Here is a 22,716-nt window from a genome sequence, read left to right as displayed (position 1 = left end):
TCCCCCAGGAAGCAGACTGTGGATCTGATATTTTTGTGCAGGAAGAGTTTGTTATGAAGTGTTCTTGGGATCAACACTGGGAGAGAACATAGGAAAGAGGACTGGACAGCATGCAAAAGGAGGGAGCTGGAACAGAGTTTTCAGTCGAGGTCCACCAGGAACTCCAAAACTAAGAAGGCCCTTCAGAAATGTCACCAGTGGAAGCAAGAGGATCAGACCCTTGAATGCCTACATTGGACAGTTATTGGATGTGAGCTCCCCCAAGGAGATGGTGTGAACTTGCGTGAGGCAGATTCCTTAGGTCAGTGGCAATTCCAAGAGAGAGATGACTCTGTGAGCCATCAACAGTCAATACTCCCAGCAGATGGGAAATGCATGCCTCAGTCCAAATGTGAGACCTAGGAGGACATCCTGGAATCCACTCCAGTCCACGTCTTTTTCTGCTTGAATCCACTTGCTTTGATAGTGTGTTTATTCCACTTGGTAACTAACATCCTGGTTAGTCTACAAGACTAAGGTTACAAGAGTAAGGTTAGTGGTCTAGAGGCTATAAATGATACTCACCTTCTCCTTCTTCCACCACTCAGTTCACAGCATCCTTGGTGAGCACCTTTACTTGTCTAGTAGCTGATCTGGTAGGATGACTTAGACCATTATCCCTAAAAGTTCTGGTCTTTTGATCACCATACTTTTCTCAGGCTTTGGCTAGAGATCTTTTCAATTTTCCATTAAAAAGGACAGGAGAGTCCCAGGAGACATTCCAGCACATCATTTTAGTGTCAAAAATGTCACTATGTTCCCTGACCCCCATTGTGTAGCTTCCTGCTTATGACCAGAGCCAGTGATGCCTGCCAGCATAGACTCCTTTTTTTGCTGGTTTCTTGGCACAAAGAGTTGGAAGTGACCAAGAGGCACCCATAGCTTACAGTTTAATGGGAATATTTCTGTGTCCCTGAGAGGAAATATTCCTTCTCTGTGAACCTCTAGACCTGCAGAGCCTAAACATGGGGGGACAGGAGGCACAAATTCTCCATAGGGGCCACTAGAAATGATGGTGTGTGGGGGTCACTTCAACCTCTTGATGCCTAGACTTATTCTGATTACCAGAGATACTGTATGATATTATGGTCATTGATTTTAGGGTGCATATTGCATTTTGGAATATTGCACTCTATTCTTTACAGAATTATTTCCACATTGGAGCCTTAGAAGCACATACAAATAACTCTTCTTTTATTCTATTCTATGAGGGCAGTAATTCAGGGGTGGTACAGTATGTAATAGGACCAGTAGATCCCAAGACCATGTGCCCATTCCCTTTGCTATAAAGTGGATATCTTAATCTATTTGGATGTATGTGGGATCCTGTGTCAGTGGTTCAGAAACTCTATAAGTTCTTTGTTGGTGTACTTGCTGGACTTTGGTGAGCAGGAAAGACAAACTCATAACCAGAATATGTGTTGATTCCATCCAGATGAATAGCTGCCCATTCCAGGATGCAGAGAGTTCAATGCAATCAACTTCCATCCAAGTGGCTGGTTGATATTCTCAAAAGATGGTGGTATTTTGGAGGCTCAACACTTGTCTCTACTTCTGGAAGATTGGATATTTAGCAACAGGAGGCCAGATCAGACCTGTTGAGTGGGAAAAAATACATTTGGGTCCATGCATATCTGTCATCTCAACATCAGCGATTACTCTATTTATGAGCCTATTATACCAGCCTTGGGAGCATCAGTGACAAGGGATAACAGACATCAACTGCCTCAATCATTCTGTCTGCTCATCTGTTTAGTACTTTTATCTATGGGCGCTCTTTTGTGGGCGTGAACATGAGACACAAAAACCTTCGGACTTTGTACCCACCTTCACAGTTCAGTCTACAGGCCTCTTATCTAGATCCCCTTGTCCCCAATATTTCTCCTTCCAGGCCCCTAAGCAAAACACTAAGTCATTCATCTGTCCGTGATACTCTACATATTCTTACCTTGAGCCAATCTTTTTCCATACAGAGTAGAAAACAAGTGTACTGCCCAAATCTCTGTCTATGAAGAGATTTTCCCTTAATGCTATCTTTCATGGTCACCCTTGAGTCCTACAGCGATGCAAGGAAGACCTACATTTGAGCTATGTCAGCCTTTTTTTAACCCTGGTCAACTGGACGTAAGGAACTTCTCATGCCACATGGTCATGAGCTGGTGTATGACATGGGATTTGGGGCCATCAGCTCATGCAGCATATTTGTGCCCTTGGGTCCTACTTATGTCTAATAACAGATAGTTTATGTCTTAGAAGTATTACTTCTGGACCCTCTGACCTTATGACACAATGGGGCCAGTATAACACAGCTCATGATGGGCAGTTTGGGCTGCATTGTCACTTGGTATCCTGTGGTCAGTGTGCTCCATTTCTTCCAGGGCCCTGTGTCATGCCAAGAGTTGTTTTTTTGTTTTGTTTATTTTCAAATAGTGTATAACTTGCTACTTCAGATAGGATGGCCTTAGCCAAGCACCAGAGATCCATATTATGATTCTCCTGTTGGAGGGTGAGACATGACATCCTTTCCCTGAAGATATAATACCTTTCATTAGATACTCTAATACTAGAGTCTGCTGGGTTACCTGGTCCAAGTAGAAGGAATATTGAGCCATAACCTAGACTTAATCCACAGACTTCTGCTCTAAGCCCCTCTCAAAATGTTTTGTGTCATCTAGTGTTTGACTTGAAGCATTATTCCCAAGTGTGGAACAACTTGTCTCCAGGACCTAAAGAGACCCATCAGTTGTGGAAGATGAAAGATGCTGTAAATTTCCCTTTACATGGATTGGAATGTTCTAGCTTTCTCTAAACCACTAGACCCTAAAAACATCAGTGATGTGTCAAGCCTCAGAACCTTAGTAGAGTTTAGTTTATCTTCTACACTCTGAAGCACATGTATTTTACAATGGTTCCAATGTATTTGTGACTCCTTGCTCATTCAAATTTGATTAACATGATGTTACCAATGTCGTGGACAAATGTGATGTTCTATGGGATGGCTGCACAGTCCGGGCATCTTTGAAATCTATTACAGAAAGATTACTGGAGTCAACATAACCCTGTTATTAGATGTACATGGATACGCTTGTCCATTGCGTTTTTAAAATTTTTTGTAATTGAAGTAGAGTTAGTATAGTTGATTTACAATGTTGTGTTAGTTTCAGGTGAAGAGCATGGTGATTTGGAGATATATATATATAGATATAAATGTTTCAGATTATTTACCATTATACATTTATACATTATAGGTTATTACAAGATATTGAGTATAGTTCCCTGTACTATACAGTAGAACCTTGTTAGTTACCTGTTTTATACATAGTAGTGTTTATATGTTAATCCCAAACTCCTAATTTATCCCTCCCCCCTTTCCCTGTTGGTAACCATAAGTTTATTTTCTATGTCTATTTCTGTTTTGTATATAAGTTCATTTGTAACATTTTTTCATATTCCACATATAAGTAATATCATATGGTATTTGTCTTTGTCTGACTTACTTCACTTGGTATGATAATCTCTAGGTCCATTCATGTTGCTGCAAATGACATTATTTCATTCTTTTATATGGCTGAGTAATATTCCATTGTATATATGTACCACATCTTCTTTATCCATTCATCTCTCAATGGACATTTAGGTTATTTCCATATCTTGGCTACTGTAAATAGTGCTCCAATGAACACTGGAGTGCATGTATCTTTTCAAATTATAGTTTTGTCTGGATATATACCCAGGAGTGGGATTGCTGGATCATATGGTAACTCTATTTTTAGCTTTTTGAGGAACCTCCATACTATTCTCCATAGTGGCTGCACCAAATTACATTCCCACCAACAGTGCAAGAGGGTTCCCTTTTCTCCACACCCTCTCCAGCATTTATTGTTTGTAGACATTTTAATGATGGCCATTCTGACTGTTGTGAGGTGGTACCATGTGCCTTTTGGCCATCTGTATGTCTTCTTTGGAGGTAAACTGCTTCTGGGACTCTTTCCCAGAAGAGTAATGGAAAAGAATATATTCACTAGATCAATGTCCATATACAATGAACTTGAAGCCCTGTTAACTTGTTTTAGCAAAGTTACTATATCTGACAAAACAGCTAAAATTGGGGCTACTGTTTGATTTAGTTTGTGCAAGACCATTGTCATTCTCTAGGATTTTGTGAATTAAATGAGTACATGAGGAGACCAATCAATCCCATAGCCTTCAAGATTTTTGTTTTTATTTTTGTTTTTTCATATTCTTTTCCCTTATGGTTTATTATAAGATACCGAATATAGTTCCCTGTGCTGTACAGTAGGACCTTGTTGTTTACCCATCCTATATATAATAGTTTGCCTTTAAGGTTTTATAGGTAGCCACATTCTCTGCCATTCTTCCTCAGTGTGCAATACTGTTTTTGTTCACTGTCTGGGTCTAGTGGGAGAGTGTTGAAGAAGTTTCCACTTGACTTTCTCTGCTACAGTAGCTCTTATCTCAAAGGCCAAGGAACTAATTGGGGATTCTGCCAACTACCAATTATGTCTCTTTTAATTATATTCAGAAACTAAGGAAATGACTAAGGGGAACCACAGTAAGCCAGATCCAGTAGATGGAACATAAGCCACACCTGTGTCAGGACTTCTTTTAAATTAAGACTTTATACATCTCCACTTTCATTTTTTATATTTTAAAGATTTTTTTGATGTGGACCATTTTTAAGTCTTTATTGAATTTGTTACAATATTGCTTCTGTTTTATGTTTTGGTTTTTTTGTCCACAAGGCATGTGGAGTCATAACTCCCCAACCAGGGATCGAACCCCCACCCTGGGCACTGGAAGGTGAAGTCTTAACCATGAGACTGCCAGGGAAGTTCCCTACATCTTTACTTTTTTTGTTTGTTTGTTTGTTTGTTTGTTGGGGTTATTTTTTTGCGGTACGCGGGCCTCTCACTGTTGTGGCCTCTCCCGTTGCAGAGCACAGGCTCCGGATGCGCAGGCTCAGCGGTCATGGCTCACGGGCCCAGCCGCTCCGCGGCATGTGGGATCTTCCTGGACCGGGGCACGAACCCGTGTCCCCTGCATTGGCAGGCGGACTCTCAACCACTGCGCCACCAGGGAAGCCCTACATCTCTACTTTTAAAAAGAGGTCATTATGATACTTACCCTGATTATCAATGTCAACTCAAATCTTCTATTTAAAAGTTCTGAAAAAACTATAGTTTTAGTGCACAGGTACCTGAGAGGGTGAGTGTCGGACATTTGGAGAATCATTACCATTATGGACCTGTCAGGGCTTTGCAGTCTTCATACCTGGGGAGGTGGACATTTTTAACCAATGGATTCCAAGTCTTAAAACTCATCCAGGGAAGCTACCCTTTGTCTCCTGATTGTCTATCTTTTATTTCTTATATAGATGGAGGAAATCCTTATTTTTTGTATTTATATAGATGGAGCAAAAAGCCACCTCCATAGCTGCTGCACCTCCTACCACGATGCTTCTTATAATGCATCTGCTTTGTCTCTGATGGTTAAACACCACCTGACCTCTATAATTTTGGGATCCTCTGATGCTTATTTCTGTCAGGGAGCCTAGTCCTATAATACATCTCCTACCCTCACCTCTGGACCAGAGAAGAAGCCACCACTGAGGTTTTTTTTTTTTTATAGATGCTATAGTGCTCTTTCCACCAGCTTATTGGTTATTGCTTTGATAAACGGAGTGTCCTCCAGGCCCTTGTTCAGAAGATATTTGGCTCTTGGTTTTTATGGCCTTATATGGTATACCCACACTAGCAAGTTCTTTCTCTGTGTCTTTTGATCCACTGTCTGCCCCAGCAGTTCTGGTGTTTCTAACCCACTTAGTGTGGACTTTCACTTTCTCCATGTTTCAAAGGGCCATCCCAGGAATATGTCAGCAATGCCTCCCCAAACCCCCACCAGGGTGTTTTGTCTTGTATCACGAGAAAGGATGTCCATCTTCATGTTAATAAGCTCTCAGTTTTCTGACTTTCCAGCCCTGCTTGATCCAGCACAGTCAGGATTCAGCCCCCTATGGACTTCTCTGGCTCCTCCTGGTATATGGTGGCCAGACCTATAGCTCCTTCAGGGTGTGGTCCCTGTTCTCTCTGAGCAGGTCCAACAAAACCCCAGCTGGTTATATAGTGACTTAAACCTGTTTTTATTGGTCCAATGGCCAAGAAGAGAGGCAAAGTAACATCTTATAGGAGATACTACATCTCTCTTCAGGTCAGGGGTAGCCCTAGCACTTAACACAAGAGAGTGAGCCACTTTGACTTGTCCAGAGAGTTGAAGGTCCTCTGGGGATTCACTCTTTCTGAGTGCATAGTCCCAGATGTTTTCATCCCATGTCTCAGAGATTCAAGCTTTCCCAATTCAGGCTCTGATTTTGGTATAGCAGACTTACTGAAGTTGAGAATTCAAATGCTAAGGGATTTCTGCTACTCTCATAATTAAGTCTTGGTCTGAATATCATCTTTTTCTATTTTCTAACTGTCGGAGATAAGGCTCTTCATAGAGGCTGCCCTTTGACTTTCACACCTGATCTTTAATTGATAATTAATCACCTTCAGTCATTTAACATCTTTATCCAGTGAATCAATCGCACCCAGCAGCAGCCATCCAATTCCATAGTCTTTATAATTATAATTCTTTCATGTCTCTCAAATGTCAGGGGTATCATACTTGTCAGAGTCATCCTGTGGATTGGTGTCCCAGCCGAGCTCACGCCCAGTGAAAGTTTGAACAATGGTATTGCTGCTGAGTGACGGGGACTATATGCATTCTACCTGCCTCCGATGGGCTCTTTATCACTAGCTGGTGAGCAGGTGAGTCAGCATCATAATCCCATTTTTAAGTCCACTTCCCTGGACCACTCCTGATAGCAACTGCTGTGGTTCATGTTCCCAGGGAAACAGACTCAAAAACTCTATGATTAGCATGCTAGAGATTTATTGTGTTGTACTTTTGAGAACACCTGTGAGGGATCAAAGGAGAGTGGATTGGGTGGGGAGAAAAGTTGAACGGCCACACAGGTGCAAAAGTGAACGCTACCAATTACACAGGGATCTCTAAAGATGCCCCCCTTTTTATACCAAGTAAACAGGTTGGATCTTTGTACGCTGCAGCCTTGACCAGTCATTGAATGAGGGCCTCCTCTAGGAAGGGAAGATAAAGTGAGGCAGCTTTCTTAGTCTAAGTACCTGTGAGCAACCAAACTCCTGGCATGAGGGGTAATAAGGGCCTTGGTTCTGAAGGAGGGTCTCAGTGAAACTTGACAATATCCACTAGAGTATAGATTACATTTCCAAAAACAGCAAGTCTGTTGAAAAGAACTTGGTGAATTGAGGAAAACATGTAGGAACTTAAGTTTTGAGGGAAATGGGGATGACACTGTTGTCACGGATGTTAGAATTCCTCAGGACAGAATGGGACCAGTGATGTCACAACTCAGGTTCCATAATTCTTTTATGCTCACCTTGACCTTGAAGTAGGATCACTGTCTTTAGACTATAGTCTTTCCTTATGTTGTAGCACTATAACAGAGAAGGAATAAAATATACAGCTTATTGTATATATGTCAATGCCACTCTCTCACTTCTCAGCTTCCCCTTCCCCTTCCCCTTGTCCTCAAGTCCATTCTCTACATCTGCATCTTTATTCCTGTCCTGCCCCTACGTTCATCAGAACCTTTTTTTTTTTTTTTAGATTCCATATATATGTGTTAGCATACAGTATTTGTTTTCTCTTTCTGACTTACTTTACTCTGTATGACAGACTCTAGGTCCATCCACCTCATTACAAATAACTCAATTTCGTTTCTTTTTATGGCTGAGATAGCTAGTGGGAAGCAGGCTCATAGCACAGGGAGATCAGCCCAGTGCTTTGTGACCACCTAGAGGGGTGGGATAGGGAGGGTGGGAGGGAGACGCAAGAGGGAGGAGAAATGGAGATATAAGTTTATGTATAGCTGATTCACTTTGTTATACAGCAGCAACTAACACAACAATGTAAAGCAATTATACCTCAATAAAGATGTTAAAAATATATATACAACTTATTGTGGGGATGAAGCATGTTCCAACTAGAATATAATGATGTACTATTTTCAATGTAACTCCACAAAATTTGTCTACCTGTCAAGGACCACATGCCAACTCCTGAATCAGTCCCTGTGGCCAAAGTAATGCTATGCCCCATGACAAAGAGAAATGAAGTTTACCCCTTGGTTTAGGCAACTTAACACCCATCCTGGAACTGGGATCAATTCCTAAAGCCTTCACTCCAAAGAGTGAAGTAACAGATGCAGATGGGAGCACCATTTGAGGTAAATAATAAGATAAATGTTGTCATCAGCTTTCTTAGATTTTATTTTGAAATATGTATAGAGTCACAGAGGATTACAAAATTAGTAGATAGAGTTTCAGGTATATCACCCAGCTTCCCTCAATGGTAACATCTTATATAACTGTAGTAAAGTATCAAAACCAGAAAATTGACATTGGTACATTATTAACTAGACCTTAGTCCATTTTCAACATTTAAAAATATACATTTGTGTACTTGCATGTGTGTGTGTGTGTGTGTGTGTGTGTGTGTAATTCACACCCAGCCTACTCCCTTATCCTTACCACCTGACAACCACTAAACTATTCTCCCTCTCTGTAATTTTATCTTTTCTAGAATGTTATAAAATGGAGCCATACCACACGTGACCTTTTTGGAATTATCTCTTCACTCACCATAATTCCCCTGAGAGCCATCTGAGTTGTTGCATGTATTAATATAACTATTAATATAACTCCTTTTTATTGCTTAGCATTCCATAGGTATGGACGTACCAGTTTCTTTAACCATTCACCCAGAGAAGGACTTTTGAGTTTTCTCACTTTTTTACTATTATTAATAAAGCTGCCATGAACATTTGTACACAGTTTTTTTTTTTGTATGAACATATGTTTTTATTTCTCTGGGAATGACCCTCAAGATTGTGATTGCTGGGTCTCATGGTGAGTATATGTTTAGTTTTAGAAAAAACAGCCAAACAGTTTTCCAAAGTGACTGCAAGATTTTACATTTCCACCAGCAATGTGTGAGAGATCTATTTTCTCTGCATCCTTGCCAGCATTTGGTATTATTACTATTTTTATTTTAGATGTACTAGTACATATATAGTGATATCTCATCATGGCTTTAATTTGCATTTATCTAATAGCTAATGATGTGGATAAATTGATAGATATGACTCAACTAAATTCTCTAGGTTAATGTTTCTGATTTTCTTGCATACATTTTTTTCCATTATAATGATACTCTTATTTCACAAAAAAGTTCTTCAGTGATTTAGTAAATACTGCCTGCTATATATTGTTTACTGCCTTTTTGTTCTATATAATGTGAGCAATAGCTAGACCTTTAAAAACTCTGGTGGAATCCTTAATTTTACATAGTAGGAAACTTAGTTCTAGAAATATTAGGTAACTTGTACAAGATTCCACGAGCAGAGCTGGAACAAGAATCCAGATGAACAGTGTCCTGGTCCAGCCCCTTTTCTGACACCATTATATCTTGATGTTTGGTCTCCCTGGCTGAGCTGGACGTGTGTGTGTGTGCACGTGTTTCTTTTTACTTCCTTTGGCATCAAGCATATTCCCCTGAACATAGCAAGTGCTCAAAATACAGTTATGTGTTTACTGATAGACTAAGAGTTACAAACATCTCTCCTCCCGATCCATTTTTCAAACTTGTTTCTGGTCATATGCCTCTCTTTCAAATACCCAGCTCTTGCTTGATTTTTACTGCAGTTAAATTCTGCACTGTAGTTATGCGTGTGTGTGTGTGTGCGCGCGCATGTGTGTGTGGTTGATGAATGCCTTTACGTTCACTACTTTCTCTAGCACCCTGGCCTTCAGATACCCTTAACCAGAGGATAACTAGATCTTATATATTCATCTTTAACTTCACAAAGCATTACAAGGTCTATCTAGCTGGATTCCTTGGGACATGTACAATTGAAGGGGTGGTCATCCCTGGGATGACCAAGGATGAATAAAGGTAGATACAAACTTCAGTTGGGAGAAAGGTGGGTGGAGGTCTGAGCTGCTCAGAAGAAGTAGAGAGAAGTAAAGAGCAGCAGACCCAAGGGCAAGAGAACATGTTTAGAAGTGAAATGGATACTCGCATGAGGGAATGAACTGGGAAGAATTTAACTACTTGATAGTGTCCCTCTTGAGCTAAAATAAAATCATATATGGGATTAGGTTTAAATTCCTTCTCTTATATTTTCTAATTTGCTTTGGCTCCTCCCATGATTTTGATGAAGACTGATAATCCACAAGTATCTGTGCAGGTGGAGAAGGGAAGAAAGAGTCAGAATTATTTTCCAAATCCATTTTCCACTTAAGATGTTTTTAGTTTTGTAGGTAGGTAAAAGTTAACATTCTTTTTTAGACAATTCAATGTGTCATTCTTTTCCATAAAGAGATTGATCTTATATAGTGGAGAAATTCACTCACACAGCAGGGAGGATGGCATTAAGACTTTGGCAACACAACCCAACCAGTATAAACTCTCAGAAGGCACTCTCAGAAGAAGGAAGCTAACAAATGGTTAGGGCATCTAAGAAGGACACTCTTCACATCACACACAATCACAACGGAAGAATTCTCAGGAAGTTACTCAATGCAAAGGAGAAAATTGGAAGAGAAGAGAATGTGGAGAAATTATTCTCTAAAAGTGTCAATTAAATATTCTAAGTTTGACTAATATGGAAGATGATCAGTTTCAGAAGAATGAAAAGTGGCCATGAACTGTGATTTTTTAATCAGGAGACAAGCATTGAAATAAAGAAAGAACACTTAAGAATATTAATTGAGGAGAGACCTTCAAGATGGCAGAGGAGTAAGATGTGGAGATCACCTTCCTCCCCACAAATACATCAGAAATACATCTACATGTGGAACAACTCCTACAGAACACCTACTGAACGTTGGCAGAAGACCTCAGACTTCCCAAAAGGCAAGAAACTCCCCACGTAGCTGCGTAGGGCAAAAGAAAAAAGAAAAAACAGAGACAAAAGAATAGGGATGGAACCTGCACCTCTGGGAGGGAGCTGTGAAGGAGGAAAATTTTCCACACACTAGGAAGCCCCTTCACTGGTGGAGATGGGGGTGGGAGGGGGGGAAGCTTTGGAGCCATGGAGGAGAGCACAGCAACAGGGGTGCAGAGGGCAAAGCAGAGACAATCCCGCACAGGGGATTGGTGCCAACCAGCACTCACCAGCCCAAGAGGCCTGTCTGCTCACCCACCGGGGTGGTTGGGGCCTTGGAGCTAAGGCTCGGGCTATGGAGGTCAGACCCCAGGTGGAGGACTGGGGTTGGCTGCGTGAACACAGCCTGAAGGGGCCTAGAGAGCCACAGCTAGCAGGGAGGGAGTCCGGGAAAATGTCTGGAGCTGCCAAAGAGGAAAAAGACCATTGTTTTGGGGATGCACAAGGAGAGGGGATTCAGAGCACCAACTAAATGATCTCCAGAGATGGGCGCGAGCCACGGCTATCAGCACAGACCCCAGAGACGGGCATGAGATGCTAAGGCTGCTGCTGCTGCCACCAAGAAGCCTGTGTGCGAGCACAGGTCACTATCCACACCTCCCCTCCCGGGAGCCTGTGCAGCCCACCACTGCCAGGGTCCTGGGATCCAGGGACAACTTCCCCGGGAGAACACACGGCGTGCCTCAGGCTGGTGCAACATCACGCTGGCCTCTGCCACCGCAGGCTCGCCCCACATTCCATACCCCTCCCTCCTGGCGGCCTGAGTGAGCCAGAGCCCCCAATCAGCTGCTCCTTTAGCCCTGTCCTATCTGAACAGATGCCCTCAGGAGACCCACACGCAGAGGCAGGGCCAAATCCAAAGCTGAACCCCGGGAGCTGTGTGAACAAAGAAGAGAAAGGGAAATCTCTCCCAGCAGCCTCCGGAGCAGCGGATGATATGCCCACAGTCAACTTGAAGTACGCTGTATCTCTGGAATACCTGAATAGACAAGGAATCATCCCAAAATTGAGGCAGTGGACTTTGGGAGCAACTGTAGACTTGGGGTTTGCTTTCTACATCTAATTTGTTTCTGGTCTTATGTTTATCTTAGTTTAGTATTTAGAGTTTACTATCATGTGTAGATTTGTTTATTGATTTGGTTGCTCTCTTCCTTTTCTTTTTCTATATATATATTTTTTTCCCCTTTTTCTCTTTTTGTGAGTGTGTTTCTGTATGCTTCTTTGTGTGATTTTGCCTGTATAGCTTTGCTTTTTCCATTTGTCCTAGGGTTCTCTCTGTCCTTTTTTTTTTTTAGTCAAATTTTAGCACTTGTTATCATTGGTGGATTTGTTTTTTGGTTTGATTTCTTTCTTCTTTCTTTCATTCTTTTTTATTACTTTTTATTTTAATTTTTTTATTTTTTAACTTTCTGATTTTATTTTATTTTTTTTCCTTCTTTCTTTCTTTTTTTTTTTTCTCACTTTTCTTCTGAGCCATGTGGCTGACATTGTCTTGGTGTCAGGCTTATGCCTCTGAGGTGAGAGAGCCAAGCTCAGGACATTGGTCCACCAGAGACGTCCTGGCCCCACATAATATCAAATGATGAAAGTTCTCCTAGAGATCTCCATCTCAGCACTAAGACCCAGCTCCACTCAATGACCAGCAAGCTGCAGTGCTGGACACCCTATGCCAAACAGCTAGGAAGACAGGAACACAACCCCACCCACTAGCAGAGAGGCTGCCTAAAATCATAATAAGGTCACAGACACACAAAACACACCAACGGATGCAGTCCTACCCACCAGAAAGACAAGATCCAGCTTCATCTACCAGAACACAGGCACCAGTCCCCTCCACCAGGAATCCTACACAACCCACTGAACAAATCTTAGCCACTGCTGACAGACACCAAAAACAATGAACTATGAACCTACAGCCTGTGAAAAGGAGACCCCAAACACAGTAAGTTAAGCAAAATGAGAAACACATAGAAGATGAAGGAGCAAGGTAAAAACCCACCAGACCTAACAAATGAAGAGGAAATAGGCAGTCTACCTAGAAAAGAATTTAGAATAATGATAGTAAAGATGATCCAAAATGTTGGAAATAGAATGAAGAAAATACAAGAAATGTTTTACAAGGACCTAGAAGAACTAAAGGGCAAACAAATAATAATGAACACACAATAAATGAAATTAAAAATTCTCTAGAAGGAATCCATAGCAGAATAACTGAGGCAGAATAGCGGATAAGTGACCTGGAAGATAAAATAGTCGAAATAACTACCGGAGAGCAGAATAAAGAAAAGAATGAAAAGAATTGAGGACAGTTACAGTCCTCAATTGAGGACAGTCTGGGACAACATTAAATGCACCAACATTCAAATTATAGTTGTGTCAGAAGAAGAAGAGAAAAAGAATGAGACTGAGAATATATATGAAGAGATTATAGTTGAAAACTTCCCTAATATGGGAAAAGAAACAGTCAATCAAGTCCAGGAAGTGCAGAGAGTCCCATATAGGATAAATCCAAGGAGAAACATGTCAAGATGCATATTAATCAAACTATAAAAAATTAAATACAAAGAAAAAATATTAGAAGCAGCAAGGGAAAAACAAGGAATAACATACAAGGAAATCCCAATAAGGTTAACAGCTGATCTTTCAGCAAAACTCTGCAAGCCAGAAGGGAGTGGCAGGACATATTTAAAGTGATGAAAGGGAAAAACCTACAACGAAGATTACTCTACCCAGCAAGGATCTCATTCAGATTCGATTGAGAAAGTAAAACCTTTACAGACAAGCAAAAGTTAAGAGAATTCAGCACCACCAATTCAGCTTTACAACAAATGCTAAAGGACCTTCTCTAGGCAGGAACAACAAGAGAAGGAAAAGACCTACAATAACAAACCCAAAGCAATTAAGAAAATGGTAATAGGAACACACATATCAATAACTACCTTAAATGTAAATAGATTAAATGCTCCAACCAAAAGACATAGACTGGCTGAAAGGATACAGAAAGAAGACCATATACATGTTGTCTACAAGAGACCCACTTCAGACCTAGGGACACATACAGACTGAAAGTGAGGGAATGGAAAAAGATTCCATGCAAATAGAAATCAAAAGAAAGCTGGAGTAGCAATTCTCATATCAGACTAAATAGACTTTAAAATAAAGACTATTAGAAGAGACAAGAAGGACATTACATAATGATCAAGGGATAAATCCAAGAAGAAGGTATAACAATTGTAAATATTTATGCACCTAACACAGGAGCACCTCAATACATAAGGCAAATACTAACAGCCATAGAAGGGGAAATAGATAGTAACACAATCATAGTAGGGAACTTTAACAGCCCACTTTCACCAATGGACAGATCATCCAAAATGAAAATAAATAAGGAAACACAAGCTTTAAATGATACATTAAACAAGATGGACTTAATTGATATTGATAGGACATTCCATCCAAAAACAACAGAAAACACATTCTTCTCAAGTGTTCATGGAACATTCTCCAGGATAGATCATATCTTGGGTCACAAATCAAGCCTTGGTAAATTTAAGAAAATTGAAATCGTATCTTTTCCAACCACAACACTATGAGACTAGATATCAATTACAGGAAAAAATCAGTAAGAAAAACAAACACAGGGAGGCTACACAATACACTACTAAATAATCAAGGAATCACTGAAGAAATTGATAAGGAAATCAAAAAATACCTAGAAACATATGACAATGAAAACATGACAACCCAAAACCTATGGGATGCAGCAAAAGCTGTTCTAAGAGGGAATTTTATAGCAATACAATCATACCTCAAGAAACAAGAAACATCTCAAATAAACAACCTAACCTTACACCTAAAGCAATTAGAGAAAGAATAATAAAAAAACCAAAAACCCAAAGTTAGCAGAAGGAAAGAAATCATAAAGATCAGATCAGAAATAAATGAAAAAGAAATGAAGGAAACTATAGCAAAGATCAATAAAACTGAAAGCTGGTTCCTTGAGAAGATAAACAAAATTGATGAACCATTAGCCAGATTCATCAAGAAAAAAAAGGAGAAGACTCAAATAAATAGAGTTAGAAATGAAAAAGGAGAAGTAACAACTGACACTGCGGAAATACAAAGGATCATGAGAGATTACTACAAGCAACTATATGCCAACAAAATGGACACCCTGGAAGAAATGGACACATTCTTAGAAAAGCACAGCCTTCTGAGACTAAATCAGGAAGAAATAGAAAATACAAACAAGCCAATCACAAGCACTGAAATTGAGACTGATTAAAAATCTTCCAACAAACAAAAGTCCAGGACCAGATGACTTCACAGGTGAATTCTATCAAACATTTAGAGAAAACCTAACACCTATCCTTCTCAAATTCTTCCAAAATATAGCAGAGGGAGGAACAATCCCAAACTCATTCTACGAGGCCACCATCACCCTGATGCCAAAACCAGATAAAGATGTCACAAAAAAGAAAACTACAGGCCAATATCACTGATGAACATAGATGCAAAACTCTGCAACAAAATACGAGCATCAGAATCCAGCAGTACATTAAAAGGATCATACCCCATGATCAAGTGTGGTTTATTCCAGGAATGCAAGACTCTTCAACATATGCAAATGAATCAATGAGATAAACAATATTAAAAAATTGAAGGAGAACAACCATATAATCATCTCAATAAATGCAGAAAAAGCTTTTGAAAAAATTCAACAACCATTAACGATAAAAACACTCCATAAAGTAGGCATAGAGGGAACTTACCTCAACATAGTAAAGGTCATATATGACAATCCCACAGCCAACATCATTCTCAATGGTGAAAAACTGAAACCATTTCCACTAAGATCAGGAACAAGACAAGGTTGTCCACTCTCACCACTATTATTCAACATAGTTTTGGAAGTTTTAGCAACAGCAATCAGAGAAGAAAAAGAAATAGAAGGATTCCAAAATAGAAAAGAAGAAATTAAGCTGTCACTGTTTGCAGATGACATGATACTATACATAGAGAATCCTAAAGATGCTACCAGAAAACTACTAGAGCTAATCAATGAATTTGGTAAAGTAGCAGCATACAAAATGAATGTACAGAAATCTCTTGCATTCCTATGCACTAATGATGAAAAATATGAAAGAGAAATTAAGTTACCATTGCAACAAAAACAATAAAATACCTAGGAATCAACCTACCTAAGGAGACAAAAGACCTGTATGCAGAAAACTAAAAGACACTGATGAAAGAAATTAAAGATGATACAGATGGAGATATACCATGTTCTTGGACTAGAAGAGTCAACGCTGTGAAAATGACTATACTACCCAAAGCAATCTACAGATTCAATGCAATCCCTATCAAACTACCAATGGCATTCTTCACAGAACTAGAACGAAAAACTTCACAATTTGTATAGAAACACAAAAGACCCCAAATAGCCAAAGCAATCTTGAGAGAGAAAAATGGAGCTGGAGGAATTAGGCTCCCTGACTTCAGACTATACTACAAACCTACAGTAATCAAGACAGTATGGTACTGGCACAAAAACAGAAATATTGATCAGTGGAACAGGATAGAAAGCCCAGAGATATACCCACGCACATACGGTCACCTTATTTTTGATAAAGGAGGCAAGAATATACAGTGGAGAAATGACAGCCTCTTCAATAAGTGATCCTGGGAAAACTGGACAGCTACATATAAAAGAATGAAACTAGAACACTGTAACACCATACACAAAAATAAACTCAAAATGGATTAAAAATCTAAATGTAAGGCCAGACACTATAAAACTCTTACAGGAGAACATAGAGAAAACACTCTATGACATAAATAACAGCAAGATCCTTTTTGACCCACCTCCTACAGAAATGGAAATAAAAACAAAATAAACAAATCAGACCCAATGAAACTTAAACTCTTTTGCACAGCAAAGGAAACTATAAACAAGATGAAAAGACAACCCTCAGAATGGGAGAAAATATTTGCAAATGATGCAACTGACAAAGCATTAATCTCCAAAATTTACAAGCAGCTCAATATCAAAAAAACAAACAATCCAATCCAAAAATGGGCAGAAGACCTAAATAGACATTTCTCCTAAGAAGATATACAGATTGCCAACAAACAGGTGAAAGGATGCTCAACATCACTAATCATTAGAGAAATGCAAATCAAAACTACAATGCAGTATCACCTCACACCAGTCAGAATGGCCATCATCAAAACTTCTACAGACAATAAATGCTGGAGAGGGTGTGGAGAAATGATACAGCCTCTATTTGGAACAGTGTGGAGGTTCCTTAAAAAAACTGAAGATAGAACTACCATACGACCCAGCAATCCCACTACTAGGCATATACGCTGAGAAACCATAATTCAAAAAGGGTCATGTACCACAGTGTTCATTGCAGCTCTATTTACAATAGCCAGGACATGGAAGCAACCTAAGTGTCCATCTACAGGTGCATGGATAAAGAAGATGTGGTGTATATATATATATATATATATATATATATATATACATACAATGGAATATTACTCAGCCATAAGATGAAACAAAATTGAGTTATTTGTAGTGAGGTGGATGGACCTAGAGTCTGTCATACAGAGTGAAGTGAGTCAGAAAGAGAAAAACAAATACCGTATGTTAACACATATATATGGAATCTAAAAAAAAAAAAAATGGTTCTGAAGAACCTAGGGTTCAGAAAGGAATAAAGACACAAATGTAGAGAATGGATTTGGGGACACACGGAGGGGGAAGGGTAAGCTCTGATGAAGTGAGAGAGTGGCATGGACATATATACACTACCAAATGTAAAATAAATAGGTAGTGGGAAGCAGCCGCATAGCACAGGGAGATCAGCTTGGTGCTTTGTGACCACCTAGAGGGGTGGGAGGGAGGGTGGGCGGGAGGCTCAAGAGGGAGGAGATATGGGGATATATGTATATGTATAGCTGATTCACTTTGTTATAAAGCAGAAACTAACAATACATTGTAAGGCAATTATACTCCAATAAAGATGTTAAAAAAAAAGAATATTAATTACTTGGAAGAAGTATGTCCAAGGCTGTTGTAACCCCTCTGGAGAAAACCGAATGATGTACCTGCTTCTAAGTCCAAGGTCAAAGGCCTTCCCAGACACTCAGTTCCTCACAAAATAAATGACAATAGTGGAACGTTACCAAAAATCAGATTAAAATAGGTATTTGGCTGAATTTGAGCCAAAATCTGATATCCAGTTTCAGCCAAATACTTTGAGTGAAACCATTTGAGAGCCCAATGTTCCTTGAAGCCAGAAAGACGACATTTTTGCAAATTATTATAACTATGTATAAATAGGGTGACCATATAATTTGTCATACAAACTAGGACACTTTTAAGTGAAAGAAGATGCTGTTGATAATAATGCCAGTACAGGAAGCATGGACTCAGATGATCTTGGATAAACCGGGACACATGATCACCTTATATAGAAACTGTTCTTGTGTAACAGATTATGGTGGTGCCCATGCCAATGATGTGAATAATATCTAGGATGAGGTGGTGATAACTTAAATCAAAACTCAATTTTGCAGTTCAGTGGGTAGGCAAGACTGCTTCTCAATTGATGTTGAAGATATTCCTAATTCATTTATTTTCCAGAAATTAAAAACCCTTCAATAATTATAACTGGAGTTATACAGAATTCTGACATCACAGCAGAGTCACTTGCTAATTCCGTGGAGTAGAAATTCCCTGTAGGAGCTCATCTCCCGCGTTTTCTCCTCTCTTCCCAAGGATCCCGCCTCCCTGGCCCACCTCTTGTTCCTCCAGGGCTCTGCCCCTTCCTGACTTGGGGCCGTGTGTCGACTGCCCTTCCTCACCTTGGAACACTCTGTGCCCAGCCCTTCTTAAGGAATTCCTTCTTCTTCTTCATATCTCTGCTCACAGGATGCCTGCTTAGGACGCCATGACTGCCCACTCCCCGCAGTTTACTCTCTACTCTATCCAGCAAGGTATTTTCTAGAACAATTACCGAAGTCCAGCTGTTCTTGTGTGTTTACTTATGCCTCTCTCTTCCAACCACATTGTTAGCAGCTGGGGCAGAGGTGGACAAATCCTTTTCTGCAGCAAGGCAGATAGTAAATATTTTAGACATATGGTCTCTGTGGCTTCCACTCTACCATGGTAGCATGAAGGCAGCTAGAGATAATACATGGCTCAATGGATGTGGCTGTGCTCCCATAAAACTTTATTCACAAAAACAGGCTTAGGTCTGCATTTGACCCATGCGCCATACTTGGCCAGTCCCTATAGGACGATTACCTTAAATTCGACATTCACTCCCATAGCCTCAGCGCCCAGCTTTCAACCTTACCAAAGCCGTGGAGGGCAGACAGTGTTATTTCCATTTTATAGATGAGCAAAAGAAGGCTCAGCAAGGTGTACTTGATCCAAACTCACGTAAATATTGTATCCGCTTTCTAGGGCTTCTGTAACAATGTACCACAAGCTGCAAAACCGCGTGAAACAACAGAGATTTAATCTCTCACAGCTGTGGAGGCTAGAAGTCCAAAATCCAGGTGTCAGCAGGGCCACACTTCCCCTGAAGTCTGCAGAGGAGAAAGCTTCCTGCCTCTTGCAGCTTCCGGGGTCTCCTGGCGTTCCTCGCTCTGGGGGTGCATCAATTCCTCCTCTGCCTCTGTTTCCACATGGCCTTCCTCTCTGGGTGTCTGTGCCTCTCTCCTCTTATGAAGACAAAAGTCATTGGATTTAGCACCCATCCTAATACAATATGATCTATTTTAACCAATTTCATCTGTAAAGGCCCATTTCCATATACAGTCACATTCTGAGGTTCTGAGTGGACATAAATTTTTTTTTTGGAGGGGAGAGGCACAGTTTTAAACCCACTACATCTGTCAGATGGTAGGGTAAGGATATGAACATGACCCCATTTCAATGATTTTCCACTTTGAAGTTATAATCTTAGCTATTAAGTTAAATTAGCAGGTAAAAAAAAAAATTAGCAGGTAACACGGATGTCCAATTTTAGACATATTCTGAGAGATGATCTTAGAGTATCAGTAGAAGAGAGCTAATAAGTTTACCAGAGAGGAGCTGTGTCTAAGTCATCACGTCTGACTTGTACCCTGAACATAAGGTTAGAATTGACCTGAAGGGCATCTGATACATATCTTATGAATAGAGATTTAAGACATTTTTCTATAGACTTCATTGGTTGGGCAAGGGGCATCACAGAAGAAGTTTCATGGCCTCTCAAGTCAATATCTCTGGATACCAAGCTCGTAAGTTGGGATTTTCCCCAATATTTGTCTAAAGCATGTTTCCTCCCTTAGGGGAGTGGGTAGTTTTATTACCGTCCAAATACATTTAGGAAATGCCAAGCCAAACCGAGTAAAACACATTTCATTACTGCAGTAAATAATTGCTTCTTAGAACCTTTTATTTGTTAAGGTGCCTTGCGAGTTTCTAAGAGGGAGGTGTTGTGCACATTTTTCTAAGTTTATAGGGTATTTCTTGTAGAGTACCTTCAAGAAATAATCATCTGTGCCACACACTTTGGTACATCTACTCAGTGTTTATTTGCTTACTTAAGCGCACGTAAGTTCTGCTTTCCTGGAAGCAAATGGGTAGAAGTATACTTCTCTTGCATTTCAACCCCTCCATGATGGTGAGATCCCTGACAGAAAGGGAGACACTGATGGGTGTACCATGGCATCTACTAATTGATTGGTCAATTCATTCACTTCTTCATTCATTTACTCACTCACTGATTTCACACACAGTTATCAAGCAGCAAGGAAGGAGTTATGAACATAAAGATGATTGAGACCAGACTTCTTTTCATTAAATCATCTAGATAACACACATCCATCACCATTTCCCAAAGTAATTCTAATAGATGGAAACCACGTGCAGTGGACTGAATTGTGTGCCCCCTAAAAGTCATGTGTCAAAGTTCTAATCCCTGTACCTAAGAAGGTGACTATATTTGAAGATAGGACCTTTGAAGAGGTGATTAAGGTTAAATGAGGTCATAAGGGTGTGGGCCCTAACCCAACAGGAATGTTGTCCATATAAGCAGAGGGACAGATGCCAGGGATGGGCATGCACAGACAACAGGCCATGTGAGGACACAGCAAGAAGGTAGCCAAGGAGAGAGGTCTCAGGAAAAATCAATCTTGCCAACATGTTGATTGTGAATTTCTAGCCTCCAGGACGGTGAGAAAATAAATTTCTGTTGTTTAAGCCACCCAGCCTGTGGTATATTGTTATAGCAGCCCCAGCAGACAAAAACAACACTGTTAATTGTTCATTAGGCCCCTGCCTGCAAGAACTTTATTCAGCTAGTTGTAATGGCTACCAAGGATTTCTCATTTTTTTTTTTACTTTTTTTTATTTTTTGCGGTACGCGGGCCTCTCACTGTTGTGGCCTCTCCCATTGCGGAGCACAGGCTCCGGACGCGCAGGCTCAGTGGCCATGGCTCACCGGCCCAGCCGCTCTGCAGCATGTGGGATCCTCCCGGACCGGGGCATGAACCCGTGTCCCCTGCATCGGCAGGCAGACTCTCAACCACTGCACCACCAGGGAAGCCCAGATTTCTCATTTCTTGATCTGCATCTTAGAAGAATTTCATGAGGACCAACTTAATTGTCCACCTTGTGAGGAAGCCTTTGTTGTATCACCACATGGACCAGCAGAGATGCAGGCATCTGATAGAATGAATATATCACCTACATTTCTCCTCCTCTCCATACATTAACCATGGAGAGATGGCCTAAAGCATCCCTTAGAGAGAGCAAGAAAAAAGGAAAAGGAGAACTAGAAAGTATTAGGCACGTAGCTAGATACTTCAAATATGACTTCTCATTTAACATCCCTCTTCTATTTTGAGGTAAGTATCTTTACCCCTCTTTTTAGATGAAGAAACAGACGTTCAAAGAGGATAAGTGATTTGGCCAAGATCATGAAATCACTGGTTAGAGCCAGAATTCAAACTCATTTTTTCCCTCCTGAAAATACCCTGGTCTGAGGGAAATAGTGATAATTTCTTAAAAATGAAGAAAAGATGTTGATTATAGTGTTTTCATCAATTGCTTAATTAGAGGAAAAAGGAAATCTGGCTAGGCGGAAACACTCACGAAAAAGGACTGGAAATTTCAGTGGACTATGTGTTTATTTCAGAGACATCCTCCGAATCGACATGGCTACCAAAGAGCTAGGCCGATGTTAAGCTGTGCAAATAAAAACAATGATTATAAGGCAGTTACTAAGTGCCAGGCACTGTTCTCAGTTCTTTCCGTGTATTCTTGATACCACTAATCAGGAAGGCGAGTGAAAAAAAAACCAGTGTGTCCAAAGGCAGGTGACCGGAATGGCCAGAATTTGAAATCATGCTACAGGGTTACTGGTTGGGTAAACTGGGAAGCTTTACTCTGGAGAAAATTGAAGGCCATATGATGGCCGTCTCAAGGAGTTGAAAGATTTTCAGGTAGGAGGGGCCTTTAGACATAGGGATAAAATTGAGTGGTAGTGAGCCTTCCATTACTGACATTATTCACATGGATGTGTCCAGGTAGAAGCAACACCCACATTCAGCAGGTGGTCAAGTAA

Source organism: Lagenorhynchus albirostris, chromosome 12 (genome assembly GCF_949774975.1).
Source record: "Lagenorhynchus albirostris chromosome 12, mLagAlb1.1, whole genome shotgun sequence".
Taxonomy (NCBI): domain Eukaryota; kingdom Metazoa; phylum Chordata; class Mammalia; order Artiodactyla; family Delphinidae; genus Lagenorhynchus; species Lagenorhynchus albirostris.
The sequence above is the reverse complement of the archived record's forward strand: the minus strand, read 5'-3'. Positions refer to the sequence as shown.